The sequence below is a fragment of the Giraffa tippelskirchi genome, chromosome 4, assembly GCF_054371585.1.
Source record: "Giraffa tippelskirchi isolate mGirTip1 chromosome 4, T2T-mGirTip1v1.2.pri, whole genome shotgun sequence".
Lineage (NCBI taxonomy): Eukaryota > Metazoa > Chordata > Mammalia > Artiodactyla > Giraffidae > Giraffa > Giraffa tippelskirchi.
This window is the reverse complement of record NC_137278.1, coordinates 113,021,741-113,048,803: the sequence shown is the minus strand read 5'-3', so window position 1 is coordinate 113,048,803 and position 27,063 is coordinate 113,021,741. Positions and strand designations below refer to the sequence as shown.

General features: G+C 37.6%; 1 protein-coding gene across 18 annotated transcripts in view; it reads left to right on the top strand.

Moving 5' to 3' along the window:
* Positions 1 to 27,063, top strand: part of LIN7A (lin-7 cell polarity scaffold A) — a 147,926-nt gene that overhangs the window by 68,410 nt on the left and 52,453 nt on the right. For 5 of the 18 annotated variants that reach the window (XM_081597145.1, XM_081597149.1, XM_081597151.1 and 2 more), the window contains one exon: positions 8,657 to 8,795. The exons of 7 other annotated variants lie outside the window; for them this stretch is intronic. The gene's annotated coding sequence lies outside the window, so the exon portion shown is untranslated. Of the gene's footprint in view, positions 1 to 8,656; positions 8,796 to 9,922; positions 9,970 to 10,224; positions 10,258 to 27,063 lie in introns of all 18 variants that reach the window. 6 more of the 18 variants (XM_081597143.1, XM_081597148.1, XM_081597152.1 and 3 more) reach the window with 2 other exon arrangements.

Here is a 27,063-nt window from a genome sequence, read left to right as displayed (position 1 = left end):
TAGTGAGAAAAATAAATATTGACTATGTGATTATATTTCTTAAAATATTTGCATTCTGTAGAAGATAAAATGTTTTTCAATCATTGAATTTCTAGTGATTTAAATGTTTACATTTGTTCATTTATATAAGATTCCAGAAAGTTTTTGACCATCAAATACTTATATATAATTTTGAGAGATGTTTTACAATGGATGCTTAATTAGATACGAGTTTACAGGCAGAAGACTCAAAAGTTAATTATTTATCTGGCTATTTATTTATTTAATGTTAAATGTTGAGATGTTTACAAATATTGGTTTCTTTTGAGGAAAGCAGTATTTTGAATTATTAGAAAAGCACATGCTTATTGAACTATATTTCATTGTGTTTGGTATCAATGTACATTGTTTTTGTTTTCAGTTACTAAGTTGTGTCTGACCCTTTGCAACCCCATGGACTGTGTAGCCCACTGGGCTCCTCTGTCCATGAGATTTCCCAGGCAAGAATACTGGAGTGGGTTGCCATTTCCTTCTCCAGGGAATCTTCCTGACCCAGGGGTCGAATACACACATCCTTTGTCTCCTGAATTCCAGGCAGATTCTTTATCACTGCTTTGGAGAAGGAAATGGCTACCAGTCCAATATTCTTACATGAAAAATCCCATGGACAGAGGAACCTGGTGGGCTATAGTCCATGTGGTTGCAAAGGGTTGGACATAACTGAAAGACTAACACAAAGATTAACACACACACACCGATCTTTATCACTGAGTCACCTGGGAAGTATGTCAGTGTACATATTAGCAACTGAAAGAAGCAATACAATGGCTAATTTGAGTATATAAAACTATCTAATTGGATTCAGATTAGTGGCCTTGTAATTAAGCTTGTTGATTTACTTATAATGCCTCTATTATTTCTAATAGAGGAGTAACCTTTTAGAGATATCATTTCAGATACTGCAATTCAACATATGTAATTTTATATTAATGGAGGAAGTTATTTAGGAAATAAATAACATAAACTATATGCTGTGTTAACTCTGAGGGACATTTCTTGTTTTCCACTCTTCCCCACCTCTCCATTCACTTGGCTTCTAAAACCTAGTAACCACTGATATATTCTCTTTACCTTCCATCCTCCCAAAGCCTTTACCTGTTAGTGTCTGGAAGAAGGAAAGAAACAGAATGAGATGAGTGCACTCCCCCTCCAGCCCACCTCCACTCTGTTTTTAGCTTAAGGTTCTTTAATTCTGTGTATGATATTGGTTCTTCTTCTTTTTTAATGTGGCAGTCCTGGGTTTCTGACCTTGGGGCTTAGATCATTTTTATATGAATGCTTTTTCCATTTATAGCAGAATTTTCCACTGACCTTTCCTAAAGTATATACGTAATTCCTTAGAATCCTTATTTGCTGCCTAAAATGATACAGACATATTATATTTACACTTTTCAGGTACAACAGTAATTTACGCTCGAAATTAGTGAATCTGAATGTACCTATGATAGTGCAACAAAAATATTATACCCTATGCAAAGAAATACGAATTTTCAGTATGCAGCTAGTAGCTGGAGGAGCTCTTGGTGAAGTTCATAACTCATGTCTACACAGCCTGGCCATAGTCTTGGCTCAGTTGAAACCTGGAGAGTTACCTCCTGCTCACAATGTCTAGTTACAGAAGGACTTTGTCTTCCTTTGTGGCTTCCCAGTAGGCCATAGATGATGGTTCCAAGCATGGTAGGTGTTTGTGATGATAGTTATAACTTAGTGTACCTTTGGAACATTTCTTCAGTCCTCTATGTTTGCTGTGCTCCCCACTTCTGCTTATTTTGCAGCAACTGCTTGTCTTTCACCCTCTGCCCAGTACTTCTGGACACTTTTTGTATGTAATGTCAGTTGTTATAGGGATAGCAGGATTCACCCTTCTTTTTATTGAAAAGGAGAGTATATTTACATTAGTAAGTCTCCTGAACTTCTCAAGAGTGCCATGTAAAAATGTGCACTGAACCTTTCAGGTGCACCATTCAATTCTGTGGTCGTCCTGAATTTGAATATTATTACAATTTCCTGGCAGATGGCTGTGTCTTGAGGAAGGGCCAGCTTTTTCTAATAGGCACAGAAGCACCAATTGTGCTAAGAATAGGACTGAGTTTCTCATAACATTTTCTTTGTCATGTTGTGCATTTATCACAGAGAGGCAATACTATGTACACTGACATTCTAAGAGAGACCACAAATTAGGATTTAGCAGAAGTTCTTGGAGCCTTGAAACCACCAAGTTTCCTCTTCCTGATTTAAACATTATCGTTTCTTTTAACTTTCCCCATACAGCATGGCTTCCCTTCCTTTAAATCATCTAGTTATTTCCTCTCCATGAAGAACTCCGAAGTATATGAGAAATGCTTACTGGAAACATTTGATTCTATAATTTTCTATTTTGTATGATTGTTTTATGTGCAACACAGTTATATAATTCACGTCCACCTACTCTCAGTAACCCATGGGCCAGATTTAAGAGTATTCAAATGTGACCTCTTACACTGAAAAGAAAAGAAAATTTGTAAAAAAAAAAAAAAAATTGCATAAGGAATAATTCAATTGAGTTAGGCTCTTAGTAGCTGTATAGTTGTTTAAATTTATAGCAGTACATATACTGTTTTGGACTTCTCAGGTGGTTCATTGGTAAAGAATCCACATGCTAGTGCAGGATATGTGAGTTCCATCCCTGGGTTGGGAAGATCCCCTGGAGAAGGAAATGGCAACCCTCTCCAGTATTCTTGCCTGGGAAATCCCATAGACAGAGGAGCCTGGTGGGCTACAGTCCATGGAGTCACAAAAGAGTCAGACATGACTTAGCAACTAAACAACAACAAAATACTATTGTATGGCCATCTACTTCTTAGAATCTTCCAAAGTGTGTTATTCAGTGAAATGATCCCCAGCAGTTTTAAAATTAAGGATATGGCTATTTGAGGATACTTGAAAGGTGAATTTAAAAAAGTCAAAAGGTGCCAGCAGATTTGGTTTTTGACCTAAACTTCTGAGACCCTACCAAGCACATCCCATGGTGCTCTTATGGAGTACAGTGCCCTCTGCCTGAGGATGACTATACACAGCCCACTAAACACTGTGACCATTCTGACCGAATTGGGTATAAAGGGTGGACAATCCAGGTGTCCACAGAACGGCCCTCACCAAGGAATCCTCTAATCAGATTGAATGCTCTGTTTGTGTGGGACCAGAAAACATATGCATTGCTGAATGCCAGCATCCTTTCTCCACCTAATCCACAATTTAGGCCACCTCAAGTTCTCCTTATGCTTCACCTTGCAGCTTTTTGCTGGGAATTGTGTCCTTGTTTAGATTGGGTATCACATCCTTAACAGTCTTCTAAGCTGTCAAGTGCAGAGCAGTTGAGATACAGTGAGTAGGTTTTTGACACTGGAGACAGTGTCTTCTCTAGGGTTTCCTAAAGGGTGAGCCTGTCCTGCGACTTGATAGCCATTATGATTGATCAGAGCCCCTCGTGAAGCCAGCCCAGAGGCAGGTGCTGCCTCCAGGGATCTCATCCAGTAGGTTGTATACGCTCACTTAGTAAACTAAAGCTCAGCAGTGGGTCTGCTGAGCGCTGTGGCAGGTAGCATTTCTGATCTGTCTTGTCAGAGGACAGTTCAGTGAGATACTACTAGCCACTTTTTTGGTTTCTGAATTAATTAGTTCCTGGCAACTTTGACCCCAATGATACCAAAAGACAAATAATACACATTTGTGAAGAACGGCATAACTCTGTCAGTTTATTTCATTATCAGCAGGGCTAGTGTGTCTTTATCCTTGAGTAGACAAAACACTGACATGTTGGAATAACTTTGTGAATGATTACCTTGCTCCTAGGTGAATGGCCTCCCATGATTATTACTACAGTCTTGTGGGAGGCAACTTCAGCATTATCAGAGGGAAGAAAAGTTACCCAGGTGCAGTCAAGTTGTTAACCATCCATAATTTCACCACATGGGGCTTAGAATAGCTGTTTCCAGCTTTCCCTTGCTCTGCTCTCAGAGTAGTAACACTTCGGAGATAAGTATTTTCATGTGGACTGTAAATCTGAAGTATGCTTACATGAAAGTTGAAATACTACTAATATGTTAAATTGCCAATAAAAGATGCATGCAGTGAAAGTTTTTTACACATTTCTGGGCGTGAAGGGGGTAGGTTGCAAATACTAGAAACATGTAAACTGAAAAGAATGAAAAATTACTATAATAAGACTTCTATCGCAGAAGCATTTTTTGAGAATGAGACGTTCTAGGTGGTATTCCTCTGAGCCCTGACATCTTCCTGATTTCTCATGTTTATGGAGCATACTGTTCATAGAAAGAAAGGAGTGTAAGGAAAAAATGCACAGAAGTCTTGCAGAAGAGGAAACCGGTTGAGGTAGATGGCACGCTGCAAAGCAGAAAATGGAAAAAAGGAGCCCGGCAGATCCTCCAGGCTTCCTACCAAACAACTTCCCTTAACTCTCTAACTGGCAGAAATACGATTTCCTTCAGGTGCTACACCCCTACCTGTTTACTCCTGGCCCCAGAAGGACTCAGGAAAGAGTGACCCAAGCCTCAGCTAGAAACATCAATATAAGGCAGTGCCACAGGGGTATTCACCTTGTGAGCGATTGGTTTAGCAAGGTGGTAAAGGGAAGTCACTCAGTCATGTCCTGCTCTTTGCAACCCCATGGACTGTAGTAGCCTACCAGGATCCTCCGTCCATGGGATTTTCCAGGCGAGAGTACTGGAGTGGGTTGCCATTTCCTTCTCCAGGAGATCTTCCCAACCCAGGGATTGAACCTGGGTCTCCCACATTGTAGGCAGCTGCTTTACTGTCTGAGCCACCAGGGAAGTCCAGCAAGATGGGAAAGTAACCCTAATCTAGCCGAAGTGGCATGAGTTGAAGTCCTGCAAAGAGTTTCTGAGAAAGATATAAATGCTATTAAAAAGATACATCCAAGCAAGTAATTCCCTCTTTTCTACTGGATGCTATCCTGTCTGGATATAATTTTTGAAACTACAACAGTCATTTGAGGATTACAAAGAGAACAGGCTCCAAAAGACAAAGCTGACATTCTGAGCATGCCAGAGGAGTAAAAACCTGGGTCTCTGATGACAAGATGAAGACTCTTTACTGTCTAGATTCACCTTACCTTGAAATTTCTTCTTACTAGCTATTCTCAGCGCTTGAGCCCATGGTTCCCAAACTTCGCTGCACCATGAGAATTACCTGGAGCACTTTAAAAAATCCTAATGCCCGGCTCTCACCCCACTGAAGCTTGATCAGAGTGTTGGGTAGGAAGCCAGACATGAGTATATTTTAAGGATTCCCTGGTGACTCCATCATGCAGCACCATTTGGGAACCATCTGTTTTGAGCCATTTTGAATTACTTCTTTTGTTATTTCCATCTGAGTGCTCCCTAACTGAAACAACAGAATTTAAACTAAAAAAGAAGTTTAAACTAAAAACATAATTTGTACAAATAACTATACTGGATTACAAAAAAGAAATAACGGTAAGAAAACTATAATAAAAAGTCAGAAAAATGCTTTAATAGTTTTCAAAAGGAACTTAGCAAAAGGAATTGCGAAGTCAGTACTTAGCAATCTAATTGAACCATATTCAAATGTAATTAAGTACCTAAAATTCTTGATAGAGTAGTCTAACTCTACTTTTTTTATAAAGCTTTGTATCTATTTAATAACCTGAAGTTTAATTTATGTAAAAATAATTAAAAGTGAGAGAATCCTTTCATCTTTATTACATTTAGTCTTTGAAGACTATGTCTACATAATAGAAACAAATTTGGGCTTTTATTATATGTAATTTCAAGAAAGAAAATTTTATTTTTCTTGTCAGCTGTTACAAATCTCCTCAACCACACACACACATTTTTATTTAACACTGGTGAATTAGATTAAGACCGTCTGATATCTTCTTACCTGGCCCATGATTATCATAATATTGAATTTAGAAAGCATCTAAGAAATGGTCCACAGTGACTCATGCTCCACATGGGGGAGACACAGACAACAATCCTAACAGCTCAAGGTGAATCGTGGCAACAGTTTTGTGACTCAGCCACTTTATAGAAGAAATATTTTCCACTGTCTGGAAGGCTGCAGTTCCTCTTATGTTGAGGAGGGTAGTTTCTTGTCATCGCCTTTGTAGGGTGGAGATCACAGAGGAGTAACTCTTTCAGTTCATCTGCTCATCTAAGGGTCAGAGGACAGCAGCCTGTCTCTCTTCTCACACTTCCATGAAACACTACGCTTTGAACCCCGAATCTTGCTGAGAATTTCAGTGTCACCTTGTTGTGTAAGAGTAGGTATTTTGGGCATCGACATCCTGACCATGTATGTGATGACACTATATCTAATATGACACTACATCTATATCTAATATGACAGCTGCCAGAGAAAACTTCTGGTTTCTTCAAAGATGTTCTTGATATCCTACAGCTATCATTGACCCCATCCCTCTTTTCCACTGCTCAGTCACTGTACTGGGGTTTTGATTTCTTTGTCTTCATGTAAGATAAAATCTATATAGATATTATATAATAAGTAAGCATCTCTAATCTCATTAGACAGCAGAATAGACCACTCAGTTTAAAAAAATAAGCCTGGTAAATTGACAGGTATATGGGCTTTTCATTTTATTGGTCATATTAATGTAAACTTTCTTTAGTTTTATAGTGCACAGTGATAATTTGCTTAACAGAGGACAGGAGTGACTACACAACCTTATTCTTTACATTCTTTTTAAAATATACACTTATATAGGCAGTAAGAAAATAAAGAGGACACTATAGAGTTTGAACCAGGCATGCAATCAGAAGGTTGTTTTCCTTTGATGCTGAGTGGTGCTGACAATTATCTCTGATAAAAATGAACAAGCAATGTGATGGGAATAACCAGTGGCTGAGAAAGAGATTCTTGGCATCAATCTAGATTGATAGCTGTTACCTGAGTAAGGGTAGGTAGCAATGAGGCACTTCAGCCTAATTAAAACTTTCTGAGCATTTCCACCCCACCCTCTTTCAAAAGTTAGATTCTTACAGGATTTAATTTGAAGGATATGGAAATACAAAGGCAGGTTCTTGTCATGCCTAAGAACAGGTTAATTATGCATTCAGATTCAACTCATCTTCCACATTGATAAAATTGACCCACTTTTTCTTTCAGAGAGAAAATGTCTTATGAAATATTTTCACATAAAAAATACTGCATTTTGGTGCCTTTCTTCTTACATTCTATAATTAAACCTGGCATATCACTCCCAAAAGTTAAATGAATTTCAGTTCATTTTCAGGTCTGGGCTTTTTAATGAGTTAGCATCTCTGCTGCCTGAGACAAGTGGCATTCATTGCTTTGCATGCCATAGAATTTTTCTGACGGTAGTGATAATGATGCAGATGTTTGTCTTTGTGGGAATCTTCCAACAGTATCCCTAATTAAAATGCATGCCTACTTCCTGCAAATAAAAACATACCATTTTTCAAAACAGAAAAATTGAAATGCCTTTATCCTAAGATGGCAAATGTAAACAGCCCATTACTTTCTCCACATCATTTTTGCTGTATTCTGTTGTAGCCATAAAGTCATTTTCTGAAACTTCTCTTTCTGGTCTTGATATGGAACGAATTTCTCCAAAATCTTACATAGTTTCCAAGTGGACTGGGAATATTTAGAGCCGTAAATTTATAATTAGAGCATGGCATCAATCTTTGGGAATTGACTCTTGAAATTGATTTGCCATGCCATCTTGAGCCTTATGTATAGGTAAGCTCATTTGGTTTCAATAAAGAAATAAATATAGTTGCTGTTAGTATTATATCCTTAAACTTAAGAGTGTGACTTTGTCTTTAGAGATTTACAGAGATGGAAATAATGAAAGATCTATGTAAATAATCTTAAATAAATTTTTTAAATTAAAGTATAATTTATATATAATTTAACAAATCTTTTTTATTTTTTAAAAATCTGAAATTTTGCAAAAATGCAGCTGAGATTTTTCCAAACTAAACTCTAGATATATTTTGGTATTTAAGTGAATGTTTGCTGTTGCCCTATCCTCAGAGGAGCATTTTGAAGTGTTCTCCCAAAAGCTAAGTGAAGTTCAGTTCATTTTCAGGTCTGGGCTTTTTAACGAGAAGTTGGAATTCCTATACACTGTTAGTGTGTCAGTGAGAATGCAAAATGGTGCACCTGCTATGAAAAACAATATGGAGGTTCCTCAAAAATTAGAAATAGAACTGCCATATGACCCAGCAGCCCATCTTCTGGGTATTTATCCAAAAGAATTAAAATCAGGATCTTGAAGCGGTATTAACACTTATCCTATTCGTAAGCATTCTGCATGCCTGAAGGTCATTATTGCTTTATTCCTGAGCATCACCGTAAGCCTGACCCAGACCACTAGATGGGGTACAGGATGGATGAGGACCAGAGATGTGCGTTGTACCCACCATTTGGTCATTAAAAAAAAAAATAGTGTTTTATATTTACTTGTCTATGTTAGAAGACTATGTCAAAATGCAACATCAGATGGGCTGCATCAAAATATTCTCATTTTCAAGACTTATTTACTGTCAGGGGGTTATTCTGAGCCTTCTTTCTCCTTTGTTGTTGACAGTGCAATCATAGTCATTAGGACATATTACATAAAGAACTCATCAGAATAGAACGGGAAGAGACCTGAGCAATCTGGATAACCCAAGTCAAATGAAATCTGCCATTAGTAGCAGCTTGGTGAAGTTCGTGTGCATCTATGGGTAGGTGCTGTCCAGTGTTCTTAAGGACAAAAGCTATGATGTAGCTTTCACAGAGAATGTTCTTGCTAGATTAACTTTGTTTAGGCATGAGTTATAGTGCTGTTAGCCTTGAGTTCGATATTAATGATCAACAGTATATATTGAATAAGGTGTCTTTAAACAAAAACTCACATAAAAAGACTAATAATTGCTTGAAGGAAATGTAACCAGGGGGCTTGTAGGATCCAAATTCTGAATTTTCCTTAGGAGCAGTGGTGGAGACACTTGCTCCTTGGAAGAAAAACTATGACCAACCTAGACAGCATATTAAGAAGCAGAGACCTTACCTTTCCAACAAAGGTCTGTCTAGTTAAAGCTATGGTTTTTCCAGTAGTCATGTATGGATGTGAGAGTTGGTCTATAAAGAAAGCTGAGAGTCGAAGAATTGATGCTTTTGAACTGTGGTATTGGAGAAGACTCTTGAGAGTCCCTTGGACTGCATGGAGATCCAACCAGTCCATGCTAAAGGAAATCAGTCCTGAATATTCATTGAAAGGACTGATGCTGAAGCTGAAACTCCCAATACTTTGGCCACCTGATGCAAAGAACTGACTCATTGAAAAAGATTGACGACGGGAGAAGGGGATGACAGAGGATGTGATGGTTGGATGGCATCACAGACTCAAAGACATGAGTTTGCGTAACTCTGGGAGTTGATGATGGATAGGGAAGCCTAACGTGCTTCAGCCCATGGGTTCACAAAGAGTCAGACACAGCTGAGCGACTGAACTGAACTGAGTGGTTCAGTATTTGCTAATTCAGTGTTTGCAGAGACTTTATAGACTAGAAATATTGCAACTAAATGGAATCAGTGGTGGTGCTCATTTTCAATATAATCAATTCAAGAAGAGAGATCAAGCCTAGGAATGCAGTTGTATAATATAAAGAATCATAATTCATAATTCTCCAGATTTCTGGACATTGTGAAACATGATTAAGCTACTTTTGTAGGGTCCACAGAGATTACCAAAATGTGCCTCACTGTAGGGTTAGTGTATGCTGAAGGATGTGGTCATAACTGAGACAGTTATAGCTTCTGCCTGATAACTTATTTGGAAAAGGACTAAATCTGTTTCTCTGTTTTAAAGATCTACTTTGAAGGCTACACAACTACTGTCTAAAAAGTCTTTAAGTGGTGAGTTAGCACATGTTTTAAAAACACTTTCTAAATAGTAGGAGAATCTGAGAACCTTTGGAAAGTTTAAGTGATGATGAAATCATTTGGTATTAAAATCCAGACCAGAAGTCATTATTCTTTTTTTACTCATTTTCAACATGTATGTATAACCTCTTCCACTCTGGAGCTTTATTTATTAAATACTCTTTCTTTGTACTGACCTAATTTCAGAAATGATCTGTTTTAGTAATTTTCACCTTTTAATTGTTACAGAAAAATTTATCTATCGCAAGCATTGCTTCCTATGTAAGTATATAAGAACTTTGTTCCTATGGACACATAATTTGGCAGAAAATCAGATAGAGAATTACTAGAACTATAATTTGTTAATATCGTCTCTTCTTATTGACCTGTCCATAACTCAGTTTTAACTTCATTTAACTTTCAAGTAATTAAAATAGAAAAAAAAGCAAAACAAAACAAAAATAATTAGTAGTTTATAAATCACACAAGCTAATTCTAATAATTGGGGTGGGTGGGTTAGGCATAAAATTCTGTAGTTTAAAAATCTATGTCTGTCTTCAGTAGGAATTTTCCTAATTCACATTTTCTTATGAATATCAGAACCAACTATTTAACATGTCTGTGCCATTAGGATTCTGATGAGTAATGCTAATAGATAGAATTTGGGTTTGCATTTTAATGATCTGACTCTGATCTAATTGGTGACATACTGAGTTGAATTATACAGTGTATACTTTTATGCTCAGGAGTTAATATAAATTTGGCAGTGAATATGCTAAAGTAGATCAGAAAATAATTATGAATACTGTTTCTCTTTTTTATTAATCCCATCCCGTTTCTTTAGTTTTTTATCAGGCTTCTAGTTACCAGTAGTAACTGGGCCTGTATTTTCTTTAGTCTGTCAGAACACAAGACAGAGGTAGGAATAATCGAGTATGAAGTATATAAACTATGGTAAAAGGGTAATTGATAAATGAACAGATCTCTCACATGAACAGGTGATAAGATCTACACATAGAGCATCTTTCATTTTTCAGTCACTTTCATAAATATACTTGGCATGTATATAAGATTAAATATGATGGCACCACCAAAATAATATAGAAGAATATTTAATACATGGGGAAAATGTTTCCAGTATTTTAAGTGAAAAATCAGATTATAAAGGATACGCAATGACTAACTTGATACTGATTTCTTAAAAATCAATAAATAGACTAGAAATAAATCCCCTAAAATGTTAATAGTGGTTATATCCTGATACAGAATTATGAATAATTTTAATTTCTTGTACAGTTGTACAAATTTTCTGTAGTGTGTATTGATTACTTTTACTGTCAAATCACTTTTAAAAAATTTATCTCTTGATATTCCCTCTTTCCTGAATATATTTTGAAAAAGGCGAATATATGAGTTATTTAAAGTCAAAAAAGATCCTTTGACTCTATAGGTTAAATATAAGACTAAGGCTCAGTTTATAAATTACATAAATAGATGCTGGAATCCCTCAAGACCCTCATATCTTCTGACTCTAAGTTTCTCCCAGAGGATAACATATACACAAAGGACTTCGCTTACCAACGAACTAAATAGATAACTCACAAATTATATCTTACAGCCCATATTCTTCCTCTTATCTTCAGACCTACATGTAACTGTCTACTGAGCATCTCTTGGAGATGACACAGTGATTTAAACTCATTATCCTGCATCCATGCCCATGCCACCAAACTAGACCCTTTTCCATCTTTTCTCACCTAGAGGCTTCCAACACCCAGTTCTGTTTGGTTTACTCCTTAATTGTATTTACCATCCTGCTCTGAAGTATATCCAGCATCTCTTGCTTGCCAGAAAATAATAGTCTCGTTTTCAACCGTAATCCATTTATAACAACTTAAATATTGCACAGATCATACTTTAACTAAAAATTTATTCATTGTTTATCTGAAAATCCAATCTAATAAGGCATCCTGTATTTTTACTTTTACCTCTGGCAACTTTATATGAGCTATAATAATTTTATTCCAATCAACTGAATAATCAGGCTGGCTTTTACTGGGTTAAGTTTTTTCTTTACTATTCATTCAATTAGCTGATATGACTCATATGACAATGACAGTATATACCTAATTGATCCAAAATGTATAGTTCATTTTCCTGATAAATACATAATTTGAAAAGTAGGAATTGATTTTACAAATCTTGCAGACTTGTAAGTACACTGGTAAATTTCATGTCTGCTTAGCCAATATCCTAGAATTTTGGGATCCTTCATGAGATTTCACATGGTCTTAATTCAATCAGAAAAAAGGATTTTAAGCCCCAAACTTTGTTTGAATTTTACTTAAAATAAGCACATAGAGATTATCCAGTCCCTTTGAATGGTGCTACACTAATCGGAAATGACATCTTCCCAAAATTTTGTTCAAGCGTTTCCTGTCACAGGGGACTCTGGCTGTGTAACAAGGACAGGATGGGAACAACTGCCTTAAGGGATTTCTTTTTTAGACAACAGTAAGGAAGGAGATTTCTCCCTGGTGGCTTGGCCACCTGTCATGTGGACCCTGTGGAAATTCTCCATTGTGATCTTATTTTTTCCTTAAAGTTATTAAATAATTTGTACAAAATATTTAATTTGTTCAACCTTATGAAAGTTCTGTGTGCTAAAAAACCACTAGGAAATATAAGCCAATTGTAAAAATAGAGACGTGAATAGTTAATGACATAGTTTTTAAAATTATAATCATCCTTCACTTTATGCTTCTGCTTTTTATAACAGAATAATTATAATTAGTTGTGAAACTATAAAACTGAACAAAGTATCTTCTGTTCCTTTTGGAAAATTTAAGTATATCCAGAATCATTTTAATTCACTTACAACAAATGATATAACTAACTTCTGGTAATTTTTAAAATGATGGAGATTCTAAAGACTGTGATATGTAACTTAAACCAATAGTTCTATGCCTCCCTACTGAGTTCCTCCAGAACTAAAACAAGAAAAAAATATGATATGCCATCCAATAACCATCAGGCATGAGAGGGCATTTAATCCTCTTTGGGAAGTGATCCCACATTACCCTCCTTGAAGGTCCTCTCATCCTTGCCACATCATTTGGGAAGTAGAGTGCTGGAGAACTTTCTTAATGTGCACTTCTCATTAGAATTAGCCCACGAACAACATTTTAGAAAAAGTTCCCATCCTTTTATAACTTGCCTAGGAGGATAGAAAGCCATCAGTTTTACCTTCATCTATATCTAAGCATTGATGATCACTTGCAATTTGAGACTGTATTTTCCTTAAGCCTGGTAATACCGTTTTCATAAATTCACTGTAATGCACGAGTTAGGTCACAAATTATGGACCATTTTAATTTGGCTTTTCTACTGTTGTAGTCTCCTTATGTCCTTTAAAACAAATCGCAAATCGCTTGTATCACATTGCAGCAGAAAAGTCTTGAGTTACGAAGTTGAGTTTTGAAATGAGATTTGAAATGAGAACCATGAGAGGTAGACTTGAGATTTCAGTGCTATTAAGATGGTATCATCCTGGAGAAGGAAATGGCAACCCACTCCAGTATTCTTGCCTAGAGAATCCCATGGACAGAGGAGCCTGGCGAGCTACAGTCCATGGTGTCGCAACAGTCGGACACGACTTAGTGACTAAACCACCACCACCAGCACCACAAGATGGTGTCATAGCCAGTGGTCCAGGAGTGCTCAGATCCTCTCCTGCATTCCATCCATCTTCTTAAGTGAAGTCGCTCAGTGGTGTCTGACTCTTTGCGACCCCATGGACTTATAGCCCACCAGGCTCCTCCATCCATGGAATTTTCTAGGCAAGAGTACTGGAGTGGGTTGCTATTTCCTTCTCCAGGGGATCTTCCCAACCTGGGGATCGAACCCGGGTCTCCTGCCTTGCAGGCAGACGCTTTACAGTCTGAGCCACCAGGGAATCCCATCCCTCTTCTTAAGGGGGTACCAACCAAGGTGAAAGACCCAAACAGGAAACAAATGACCACTTTGTTATTAGCATGGAAATCACCCAAATCCTCCTCTCTAGTGTGTCTCTTTCTGGTAAAATGTAGATTGGAGAATGAAGACTGGGCCTAGATATACAAATGAATTCCCCATTTCCTCCAGTATGAATCTGAGATGTCAGGTTTGGCTTAAGAAGGTAGAAGAGAAAATGAGAGGAACAGGTCCATCTCCTCCAAGCTGGCAGCCCCTACCTGAGTTCCCGTGACATGGGTGCAAAAAGAGCAGAGGATGGGTCTCATGGCTCCTGACCTTTTAGAGACCCTATCAGTAACCATGGCCTAATAATAGTTCCTGGATGCTGACCAGTCACACTAACAGACAGATCTTCCTTCCCCGAGTATACTGAGGCAATAAGTAGACAGTTGTACAGAAGCTAACACGTGAAAGGGAAAGACCAGAAACATTTAGTTCCCCCACATGTCACATTTGTTTTCAGTCTTCAAATTCAACATTTATTATTTTTGGTTTTGGTTATAAGCAATGCCACTATTTCTGGCAGGAAATGTCAGCTGACATACTGATTTTACCAGTAATACCATCAAACATCTGCTTTAATGACTGAACCCTGTTTTTAAATCATTTCAACCTAATAGAGGTGTATTATCTTTTGCTTCTCTATACCTGTCAATATTTTTCTTGTCCAAAAGGGTGGCCTATTTTCATCAAAGTTGATAGTCCTAGAGAGATGTATGTAGTGTGTGCTTAGATGCTCAGTCATGTCCAACTCTTTGCAACCCTTTGGACTATAACCTGCCAGGCTCCTTTGTCCATGGAATTTTTCAGGCAGAGTACTAGAGTGGGTTGCCATTTCCACCTCCAGGGGATCTTCCTGACTCAGGGATCGATCCTGTGTCTCCTGCATTGCAAGCGGATTCTTTACCCACTGAGCCATCTGGGAAAAGACATTACTCAAGAATTTTTTTCACAGGATTGATTTGACCCTTGATGATCTTACTGTAGTAGACATGACTTGTAACCAGTGTGTGCTTTTTTCTTTTCTTTTGAAAAAGTGGTTGGTTCTAGACATTAAATTTTATGCCCTAAATGTGTGGTTTGCTGCTGCTGCTGCTAAATTGCTTCAGTCATGTCTGACTCTGTGCGACCCCACAGACCGCAGCCCACCAGGCTCCCTCGTCCCTGGGATTCTGCAGGCAAGAACACTGGAGTAGGTTGCCATTGCCTTCTCCAATGCGTGAAAGTGAAGTCGCTCAGTCATGTCCGATGCTTAGCGACCCCATGGACTGCAGCCTACCAGGCTCCTCTGTCCATGGGATTTTCCAGGCAAGAGTACTGGAGTGGGTTGCCATTGCCTTCTCCAAATTTGTGGTTTATAGGAATTCTAACACTTTGATTTTAAACAGAACATTACCACAGTTAGAAATGCATATGGGGACTATGTCTATACATGGATAGCTATAGATTTAAATGTGTAAAATTTAATTATGGCTGCCATTTTTCCAAAATGAAAGAAAAAATTCTAGACAAAAATGAGATATTTTAAAAAAATATCTCCTCCTTAGTAGATGGGCCACTTTCAATTGATCTGAAATTATTTCTACAAAACCTCCTAAAATAAGTAGACCATGTATTTGGTGACATAATCTCTATTTTTATTTTATTCTAGTCACATCTCGTACAGTGTACATATTCACATCAGGGCACTTGATTTTTGCATGCATGGACTCCATTAAATGCAATTAAATTTAAAGCCACACAGATTTATTTTATATACTATTACCTCCCTTGGCCTAAAATTTACTAAAATAAAAACTGCTGAGTTTATATTTTGATAAATACATTGGCTTAGTATTGTGAATGTTGTCCAAAAACCTAGGTGACCTTTAATTATATATGCACATGAGGGATCTCAACCTTCACTTTTAATGTTATGAAAATATTTAATATTTTAAAATCAGAGTCCACACCAAATATTTTTTCTTTATTCAACCCTTATCTGAGTTTCCAATTCTGAAAAATCAAGAAATTCATTTAAAAATTATAGATAGCTATAGATATAAGTATCAGCCTCAATACTCACATTGCATTTTTTTCCTGCTTTCTTTTTAATAAAAACCTACATTTAACAAGCCTTTAATGAACACGATAATATGGTAGGATTTGGGCCATGTAATTTTCCCATTTGGACTTTTTTCATTCCTTTTCTGTAATCTGATCATATGTCTTCCTACTTTTCTCCCTCTTGAGGTTTAATGTCATTTTCATTTTTTACAACATTGCTGAAAATTTTCTTTCTTTTTTCCAGTCACTGATATGAAGGGGTTTATTTAATCTTGACTATAATTCTATTGACATTTTAGTAGTTAGCTTGTCTGTAATAAGGCACTGGAGTATTCTATGTTTGAAAGAGATATTACCATTCATTAAAGTATGCGTTGCTTTCCACATTTATAAATTTTGAGGAAAGGGGGCTAATTTCATCTTCTTATTATATTAAATACTTTCTTAAATATATGTAGGGCTTCCCTGGTGGCCCAGATGGTGAAGAATCCGTTTGCCATGTGGGAGACCTGGATTTGATCCCTGGGTTGGGAAGATCCCCTGGAGAAAGGAATGGCTACCAACTCCAGTATTCTGGCCTGGAGAATACCATGGACTGTATATGTATAGTCCATTGGGTTGCAAAGAGTTGGACACGACTGAGCGACTTTCACTTTAAATATATGTAGGTTTTTGTATTTCGAAATCTTTATTTTTAGTTTCCAATATAACAGTTAAGTTTCTGAAAGTTCTCATCTCTTAAATATTTTCTGCCTTATTAAAAATCAGGCATATAATTGCCATAAAGTGATACTTCCCCTTTTCAGTGTATAGTTTCAGAGTTTTAATAATCCCATGTAGTCATCTTAACCATAACCTATATCAAAGTATTAGAACAGTTCTAATACTCCCCCAATTTTCTCATGCCTGATAGTCAATCTATTCCCACCCCCAGCTACTGTTTTCTGTCCTTATTATTTTGCCTTTTCCTGAGTGTCATATAAATGAAATCATTAGAGAGTCTGGTATCTTTCACTGAGCAACATGCAGTTGAGATTCATCTACATGGTTTCATGTATGAATAGCTTGCTCCTTTTTATTGCCCAGCAATATTCCATTGTACGGATGTGCTTCCATTTGATTATGTATCTACCTTTGAAGGCTATTGAGTAGTGACCAGTTTGTGGTGATTATGAATAAAGTATGCGTGCATCTCATTTTTATATGAATATCATCTTTATTTATCTTGGATAAATAGCTAAATGTAGGTAATGAATCTTACAAGATTAGGTTTAAATCTATAGAAAACTATTATTTTGTTTTCTCAAGAGGATGTGGCATTTTCCATTCCCACCAGCAATGTACAAGATTTCTAGTTATTCAACACTCTTGCCATACTAATTATTGTCAGGATTTTTTAAAAATCTTGACATTTTAGTAAGTGTGTACATGGATCTAACTATGGTTTTAATTTGAATTTCCTAGTGATTAATGATGTTGACTATGTTTTCATAGTTGCCACCCATGTATCTTCCTTGATGACATGCCTGTTCAGATACTTTACCCATTATTATTATTTTTTTTTCTTTTAAGAGTAATGGTTTGTTATTTTTTTATTTTTTTTTTATTTTATTTTTTTTTATAAATTTATTTATTTTAGTTGGGGGCTAATTACTTTACAATATTGTAATAGTTTTTGCCATACATTGACATGAAATTATTTTTTTGACTTGCCATGAGGCTTATGGAATCTCAGTTCCCCAACCAAGAATTGAATCTGGGCTACAGCAGTGAAAGTCTAGAATCCTAACCACTAGGCAACCAAAACTCTCTCCATTTTACCCAGTTTTTAATTGGATTGTTTCCTGTTACTGACTTTTGAGAGCCCTTTATATATTCTGGATAGGAGGCCATTTTTAGCTATACATTTTGCAAACATTTGCTCTCAGTCAGCTTGTCCTTTCATTTTCCTAGTTAATTTCTGCATTTTTTAACTATATTTTTATTCTTTACTCTTAGTTTCTAAACCCTCATATTAACAAATCTACTTTCATTTCTAACAAAACTTGCAACTTTTGAAATTGGAAGAGACTAGAAGAAAACAGACTCCAAATATAGCATAGTTACATATAACATTTACTTGAATAATATAGCAATGAGGAATTCTCTCGGCTGAAAATAGCATAAAATCCAACTTGAGTGACTTAGACAAATAAGACTGTTTTTCTTCATTACAACAAGTTGAGAGTAGGCAGCTGATCACAGGGATTCAGGAGTCCCATGTGATCAGAGCTGATGTCTATACGTTTTGTTGGCCTTTCTCTTGCAGTTAAAGGTTGCTATCACAGCTGATAATATTCACTCAGACAAGAAACAGAGGGAGAGAAAAGGACAGTACTTGTACCAAGACAGCAACACTTTCACAGAAACCTCTCATCCACTTCCAGTTGAATTCTCACTGGACAGAACTGGGTCATGTGTCTAGTCAGTGCTGGGAGGAGGGGGTTGAAAATAGGGCTTGCGTAAGGTGAGCCTACCTTGTCTCTGTCTTACACAACAACTTTAAAATAACATCAAAATGCAAAAGTCAATAAAACTATCTGCAAGAGCAGAAGACAACAATCAGAATCTAGTTTTGAACTCAAAAATTTTTTCTGTGCTTGCTGGCCAAGCAACTAAACTCTAAAGGCATCTTTCCAACTGAATCTTAGACATGCATGTAATAGTAATAATAAAAATTTGGCAGCTATTATAATAAAAGTGTAAGAATAAGATGTCATGGTTCATGAAGCCACATAACTTTTTCTTCTTTGGCTAACTCTTGAAGATAGTGTTTTACATAGTAGAAAAGTAAGATTCATAGATAGTACGTTCTTTAAAGTCACATAGAAAAGGGACTGAGGAAAAGAAACTCATGATATAGACTTGTCATCCCTTTCCTACATCTCTGTACCAATCAGAGTTTTCAAGATCAAGAACAATGATTCAATGTAAAGTTTATATTGATACTGTCTACATAGTCTATGATAAATGAAAGCTCAGAGGCAAAAATCCTCTTGGACTTGAATTTTAGCTATTTGTTTTAACTCTATCTAAATGGGAGCTTGGTACACAAGAGAAGCTTTTGCTATGTTTGCATTTGTTATTCTCTCAGTGACATTTTTGACCTCCAGAAAAAGTAAACTATCTGCTTTTAAATATAAAGAAAAAGTAAAATTTAAAATTTTCACTTAAAATATTTTAAAATAGCCCCTCTAAGGTAAACGTTAATATTAGTTCAAAGTTTTAGAAGGAGCCAGTATTTTTTTCTTTTCATATTTTGGCCTATATGCCTAACATACTGAGTTCAGTTCAGTTCAGTCACTCAGTCGTGTCCGATTCTTTGCGACTTCATGAATCGTAACACACCAGGCCTCCTTAGCCATCACCAACTCCTGGAGTTCACCCAAACCCATGTCCACCGAGTCGGTGATGCCATCCAACCATCTCATCCTCTGTCGACCCCTTCTCCTCCTGCCCCCAATCCTTCCCAGCATTAGGGTCTTTTCCAATGAGTCAACTTGTTGCATGAGGCGGCCAAAGTATTGGAGTTTCAGCTTCAACATCAGTCCTTCCAATGAACAACCAGGACTGATCTACTTTAGGATGGACTGGTTGGATCTTCTTGCAGTCCAAGGGACTCTCAAGAGTCTTCTACAACAGTACACTTCAAAAGCGTCAATTCTTCGGCGCTCAGCTTTCTTCACTGTCCAACTCTCACATCCATACACGACCACTGGAAAAACCATAGCCTTGACTAGATGGACCTTTGTTGGCAAAGTAATGTCTCTGCTTTTTAATATGCTATCTAGGTTGGTCATAACCTTCCTTCCAAGGAGTAAGCGTCTTTTAATTTCATGGCTGCAATCACCATCAGCGGTGATTTTGGAGCCCCAAAAAATAAAGTCTGACACTGTTTCCACTGTTTCCCCATCTATTTCTCATGAAGTGATGGGACCAGATGCCATGATATTAGTTTTTTGAATGTTGAGTTTTAAGCCAACTTTTTCATTCTCCTCTTTCACTTTCAACAAGAGGCTCTTTATTTCTTCTTCACTTTCTGCCATAAGGGTGGTATCATCTGCATATCTGAGGTTATTGATATTTCTCCCGGCAATCTTGATTCCAGCTTGTGTTTCTTCCAGCCCAGCGTTTCTCATGATGTACTCTGCATATAAGTTAAATAAGCAGGGTGACAATATACAGCCTTGACGTACTCCTTCTCCTATTTGAAGCCAGTCTGTTGTTCCATGTCCAGTTCTAACTGTTGCTTCCTGACCTGCATACAGGTTTCTCAAGAGACAGGTCAGATGGTCTGGTATTCCCATCTCTTTCAGAATTTTCCACAGTTTATTGTGATCCACACAGTCAAAGGCTTTGGCATAGTCAATAAAGCAGAAATAGATGTTTTTCTGGAACTTTCTTGCTTTTTCAATGATCCAGCGGATGTTGGCAATTTGATCTCTGGTTCCTCTGCCTTTTCTAAAACCAGCTTGAACATCTGGAAGTTCACGGTTCACGTATTGCTGAAGCCTGGCTTGGAGAATTTTGAGCATTACTTTACTAGCATGTGAGATGAGTGCAATTGTGCGGTAGTTTGAGCATTCTTTGGCATTGCCTTTCTTTGGGATCAGAATGAAAACTGACCTTTTCCAGTCCTGTGGCCACTGCTGAGTTTTCCAGATTTGCTGGCATATCAAGTGCAGCACTTTCACAGCATCATCTTTGAGGATTTGAAATAACTCAACTGGAATTCCATCACCTCCACTAGCTTTGTTCGTAGTGATGCTTTCTAAGGCCCACCTGACTTCACATTCCAGGATGTCTGGCTCTAGGTGAGTGATCACACCATCGTGATTATCTGGGTCGTGAAGATCTTCTTTGTACACTTCTTCTATGTATTCTTGCCACCTCTTCTTAATATCTTCTGCTTCTGTTAGGTCCATACCATTTCTGTCCTTTATTGAGCCTATCTTTGCATGAAATGTTCCCTTGGTATCTCTAATTTTCTTGAAGAGCTCTCTAGTCTTTCCCATTCTGTTGTTTTCCTCTATTTCTTTGCATTGATCACTGAGGAAGGCTTTCTTATCTCTCCTTGCTAGTCTTTGGAATCTGCATTCAGATGGGAATATCTTTCCTTTTCACCTTTGCTTTTCGCTTCTCTTCTTTTCCCAGCTATCTGTAAGGCCTCCTCAGATAGCCATTTTGCTTTTTTTCATTTCTTTTCCATGGGGATGGTCTTGATCCCTGTCTCCTGTACAATGTCACAAACCTCTGTCCATAGTTCATCAGGCACTCTGCCTATCAGATCTAGTCCCTTAAATCTATTTGTCACTTCCACGGTATACTCATAAGGGATTTGATTTAGGTCATATCTGAATGGTCTAGTGGTTTTCCCTACTTTCTTCAATTTAAGTCTGAATTTGGCAATAAGGAGTTCATGATCTGAGTCACAGTCGGCTCCCGGTCTTGTTTTTGCTGACTGTATAGAGCTTCTCCATCTTTGGCTGCAAAGAATATAATCAATCTGATTTCGGTGTTGACCATCTGGTGACGTCCATGTGTAGAGTCTTCTCTTGTGTTGTTGGAAGAGGGTATTTGCTATGACCAGTGAGTTCTCTTGGCAAAACTCTATTAGCCTTTGCCCTACTTCATTCTGTACTCCAAGGCCAAATTTTCCTGTTACACCAGGTGTTTCTTGACTTCCTACTTTTGCATTCCAGTCCCCTATAATGAAAAGGACATCTTTTTTGGGTGTTAGTTGTAGCTCATAAGTGAATATTAGCTGAATGAATTAATGAATGAATCTTTTTGAACCAACTCACTACACTTCCGATGCTTTTATTGAATTGATCTATATTTGTCAATTTTGAGTATCTTAGAATAGATTCTAGGCTTCCCTGATGGCTCCTCCTGCAGTGTGGGAAACTTGGGTTAAATCCCTGGGTTGGGAAGATCCCCTGGAGGAGGGCATGGCAACCCACTCCAGTATTCTTTCCTGGAGAATCCCCATGGACAGAGGAGCCTGGTGGGCTACAGGCCATGGGGTCACAAAGAGTCAGACACAACTGAGTGACTGAGCACAGCACAGCACAGCAGAATAGGTTCTAAATATACAAAATGTAGTTGAATTTGTGGGACTTATTCAAGGTTAGTGAATTATTGATTAAAATGTAAAATAAAACTCTGTAGAAGAGTTTTTATCAATTACTTGACTTTTCACTAGGAATTAAATGTAAATTAAATGTATCGTATCCAATAGAATGTGCTTAGAAATAGTGTAGCTGAAGTTTGCCAAACGTTTGGGGACCCAAAAGATTCAGAGGATCATAAGCCCCATCCACTGTCCCTTGAAGAAGCCTATACAACAGTTTTCTGTTTTCCCTTCAGAAGCTTTCTCAGGGTATCTGGAAAGTACTTTAGCTTTCCATAACAACTTTCTTCAAAAATTTATACTTTTACAATTGTCCTTCAAAAGTAAGATAGGCAGGGATAGGTTTTGCTCCTTAGGAAATAAAAGGCTAAGAAACGTTCATAAGATGACCCAGCTAATGAAAAAATAATTAATGTCTCTAGGCTTTGACTTAGAACATGACCTTTATAGCTCACTTTTGAAAGCCAAGTAATCAGAATCTATTGTATTTTATAGGATGAAAGGCTGACAATAATACTCGATTTCACTTAGTATGTTATAACCAGAAAAGATGATTAAAATGCTGTTTCACTTTCATTTGGAATGATACGGTTGTAAATTTACAGCCACCACTTGTTTAGTGGTAGATACCATATAAAACCCAGAAACTTTTATTCTGAATATAAGAACTTGTGACATCTGCACATCTGTTTCAACACATGCTGTCAAAATAGTAGTGGTCTGATGTTGTCTCAATATAAGAAGAACTGATGTGGTTAAAAGAGGAAAGATTTGGGAGGCAGTTAGATATGAATTTCTGTACCAAATTGACCACTGACTAGCTGTGTTATTGTGGGCATGTTGCCATCTCCATGGCTGTTTTATTTTGTACAGAATGCTTGAACCACAAGTTATGAGAATGAAATGAACTCATAGATATAAAATGCTTAGTACTACACTTGGCCTACACTTGATATTTGACTCCAAAAATTATTTATTTAACATTTACAAGACCCTTTACTCAGTGCTATACAAGTTATATTTTACAACTCACTAATTATTACATAGCAAAAGAAAATAGGTATCTCTATTTATTAGTTCAGGGTTTTCCAATCTCAGCTTCATTGATGTTTTGGTAGATAATTCATTATTGAAGTGGGGGCAGGCTACCCTGACCATTGTAGGATGTTTAGCAGCATCCCAGGCCTCTACATACTAGAGGCCAGCAACACCATCACTCTCCCCATTTGTAACAACCCAAGATGTCTCCAGACATTGCTCAGTGTCTCCTGGAGGTGGGAGCAAAATTGTCACTAGTTGAGAACCACAGTCTTGGATCAATTCTTCCTAAAAGTGTTCACAGCCTCCTAGTCCTTGAAGATTCTTCCTCAAAGTTCCCAGGGTCAAATACATTGGGAAACATTAAATAGTAATAATAGTAATTAATCTTTTATGCATTTACTATATCCTATGGACAGTTCTTATCTCATTGAATCTTCACAACAGAAGAACTACAAGTTAGGTGCTGCTTTAAGCACAGTTTTCTAATTAAAAATTGAGCCACAGAGAAATCAAGTAACTGATCAAGATCATACATTTAATAAGTGGCTCAGGGCTTGTTTCCTCCAGAGCCTGTGCAGTTATCTGTACACACTACTTCTTGCATAGCCTGTTTTTAGATTCACAATTCATACTGGGGTGATAAGGATAATTATTCTTAATCTGTGTTTATCACAGACTCTTAGAAAATTATTTTTTGCTTTTGTGCTTCAATTTTCCTCCTTTTATTTTTTATTGAAATATAATTGACATATATTAGTTTCAAATGTACAACATAGCAATTTGATATTTGTCTACATTGTGAAATAATCACCACAGTAAGTCTAGTTAGCATCCATAACTGTGAATAGTTACAAATTTTTTTTCTTTTTTTCCTTGTGAGGAGGACTTTTATCACCTACTCTCTTGCTGCTGCTGCTGCTAAGTTGCTTCAGTTGTGTCTGGCTCTGTGCGACCCCATAGACGGCAGCCCACCAGGCTCCGCTGTTCCTGGGATTCTCCAGGCAAGAACACTGGAGTGGGTTGCCATTTCCTTCTCCAATGCATGAAAGTGAAAGTGAAGTCGCTCAGTCTTGTCCGACTCCTAGCGACCCCACGGACTGCAGCCCACCAGGCTCCTCCATCCATGGGATTCTCCAGGCAAAAGTACTGGAGTGGGGGTGCCATTGCCTTCTCCAGATTTACTCTCTTAGCAACTTTCAAATATACATATATAGCTCCATGGGGTCGCAATGAGTCAGACATGACTAAGCACGCATATATACACAGTACTGTTAACTGTAGTGACCTTGCTGTCCACTGTGTTCCCATGACTGATTTTGTAACTGAAGTTTGTACCTTTTTGCCCACCCCAAACCCTCTCTCTGGCAACCACCAATCTGTTTTATGTATCTATGAGCTTGGTTTGATTTGTTTGCTTGTTTTGTTTTTTTATTTTACATGCCACATATAAGTGAGATCATATGGTATTTATCTTTCTCTGTCTGACTTATTTTAGTTAGCATAATGGCTTCAGGATCCATCTACTTTGTTACAAATTGCAAGATTTTATTCTTTGGCTAACTAGTATTCCATTGCATGTTTATCCACTGATGTCTACTTAGTTTGTTTCTATACCTTGGCTCTCCTAAATAATGTTGCAATGAATATGGTGTGTGCATATATCTTTTTGAGTCAGTGTTTTCATTTTCTTCGGGTAAATACCCAGAAGTGGAATTACTGGATCATAATGTAGTTCTGTTTTTAATTTTTTGAGGAAATTCCACATTATTTTCCATAGTGGTTACACTAATGGGACTTCCCTGGTGGCTCAGATGGTGCAGCGTCTGCCTACAGTGCGGGAGACCCAGGTTTGATCTCTGGGTCAGGAAGATCCTCTGGAGAAGGAAATGGCAACCCATGCCAGTACTCTTGCCTGGAAAATCCCATGGATGGAGGAGCCTGGTGGGCTGCAGTCCATGGGGTTGCAAAGAGTCGGACATGACTGAGCGACTTCACTTTCACTTTACACTAATTTACAATTGCACCAACAGTGCATGGGGGTTTTCTTTTCTCTACATCCTCTCCAACTCTTGCTATTTCTTGTCTTTTTGGTAATAGCCATTCTAACAGGTGTAAGGGAGAAGGCAATGGCACCCCACTCCAGTACTCTCGCCTGGAAAATCCCATGGACAGAGGAGCCTGGTAGGCTGCAGTCCGTGGGGTCGCTAAGAGACGGACAAGACTGAGCGACTTCACTTTCATTTTTCACTTTCATGCATTGGAGAAGGAAATGGCAACCCACTCCAGTGTTCTTGCCTGGAGAATCCCAGGGACAACGGAGCCTGGTGGGCTGCCGTCTATGGGGTCGCACAGAGTCGGACACGACTGAAGCGACTTAGCAGCAGCAGCAACAGTGTGAGATGATATCTCATTATGGTTTTGATTTGCATCCCCTGATGATTAGTGATGTGTTAGTGATGTTGAGCTTCTTTTCATGTGCCTGTTGGCCATCTGTGTATCTTCTCTGGAAAAATGCCTATTCAGATCCTCCGCCCATTTTTACGTTAGATTGTATTGTTTTTGCTGTTAAGTTGAATGAGTTTGTATATTTTGAATGTTATCCTCTAATCAGATATGTGATTTGCAGATATTTTCTCCCATTCAGTAAATTGCTTTTTCATTTTGTTGAGGGCTTCCCTTGCTGTGCAGAAGAGACTCTTAATTTGATAGAGTCTCATTTGTTTGTTTTTGCTTTTGTTACCTTTGCTTTTAGAGTCCGATCCAAAAAATTATCTCTAAGATCACTATCAAGAAGCTTACCACCTATGTTTTCTTCTATGAGTTTTATGGTTTTATGTCTACTATTCAAGTGTTTAATCCATTTTGAATGAATTTGTGCGTATGGTCTAAGATAATTGTTTAGTTTCATTCTTTTGCGTGTGTCTGTCCAGTTTTCTCAACAGTGTTTATTTGTAAGACTGTCCTTTCCCTATTGTGTATTCTTATTTCCATTATCATAAATTAATTGACCATACACATACAGGTTTATTTCTGGGCTCTCCATTCTGTCACATTGATTATGTCTGTTTTTATGTCAACACCATACAGTTTTGGTCACTACGGCTTTGTAATATAGTTGGAAAACAAGGTGGGTGATGCCTCCAGCTTTGTTCTCCTTTTTCAAGATTGCTTTGTCTATTCATGGTCTTTTGTGGTTCCATATAAGTTTTAGGATTATGTTCTATTTTTATGAAAAATGTCTTTGGAATTTTGATAAGAATTGCATTGAATCTGTAGATTGTGTTAAACTTAGATAAATGAGAGTCTTCCTTATGGAAGGACATTCCAAACAGAACACACAGCATGTGCAAAGGCCTGAACAACTCAGAGGGTGTGGTATGTTTGGTTAATGCTCAGAGAGGAGGAAAGGAAGTAGAAAAGCAAGACTAAAGAGTGGAGACTGGGTTTTGCATTGTTTTGCTAGCTGGACTTTTGTAAGAATTTGACTTTGCAACCTTTACTGTAAGGGCAACAGGCAGCCAGGAGCACCGAAGCAGCATGGTCTGGTTGATGATGATAACTAAAATCCATAGTGCTTTGTTGGTGGAAAGACCCAATTGACATTAATGCAGTGCTTTGAGCAACAGATAGTAAGTCAGGATGGAGCAAAGGGGTCAAATTTGAGAGAGCTTTAACAAGTGAAACAGGCTAGAGAAAATCTTCCTCTTAAATAGACTGAAGAGCAAATAAGCAGCATTTGTGGAAGGGCTGTTTCTATGAAACAAAATGATGTACTGTCTAGGAAGTAGCATGGAAACATGTATAGCACCTATTTT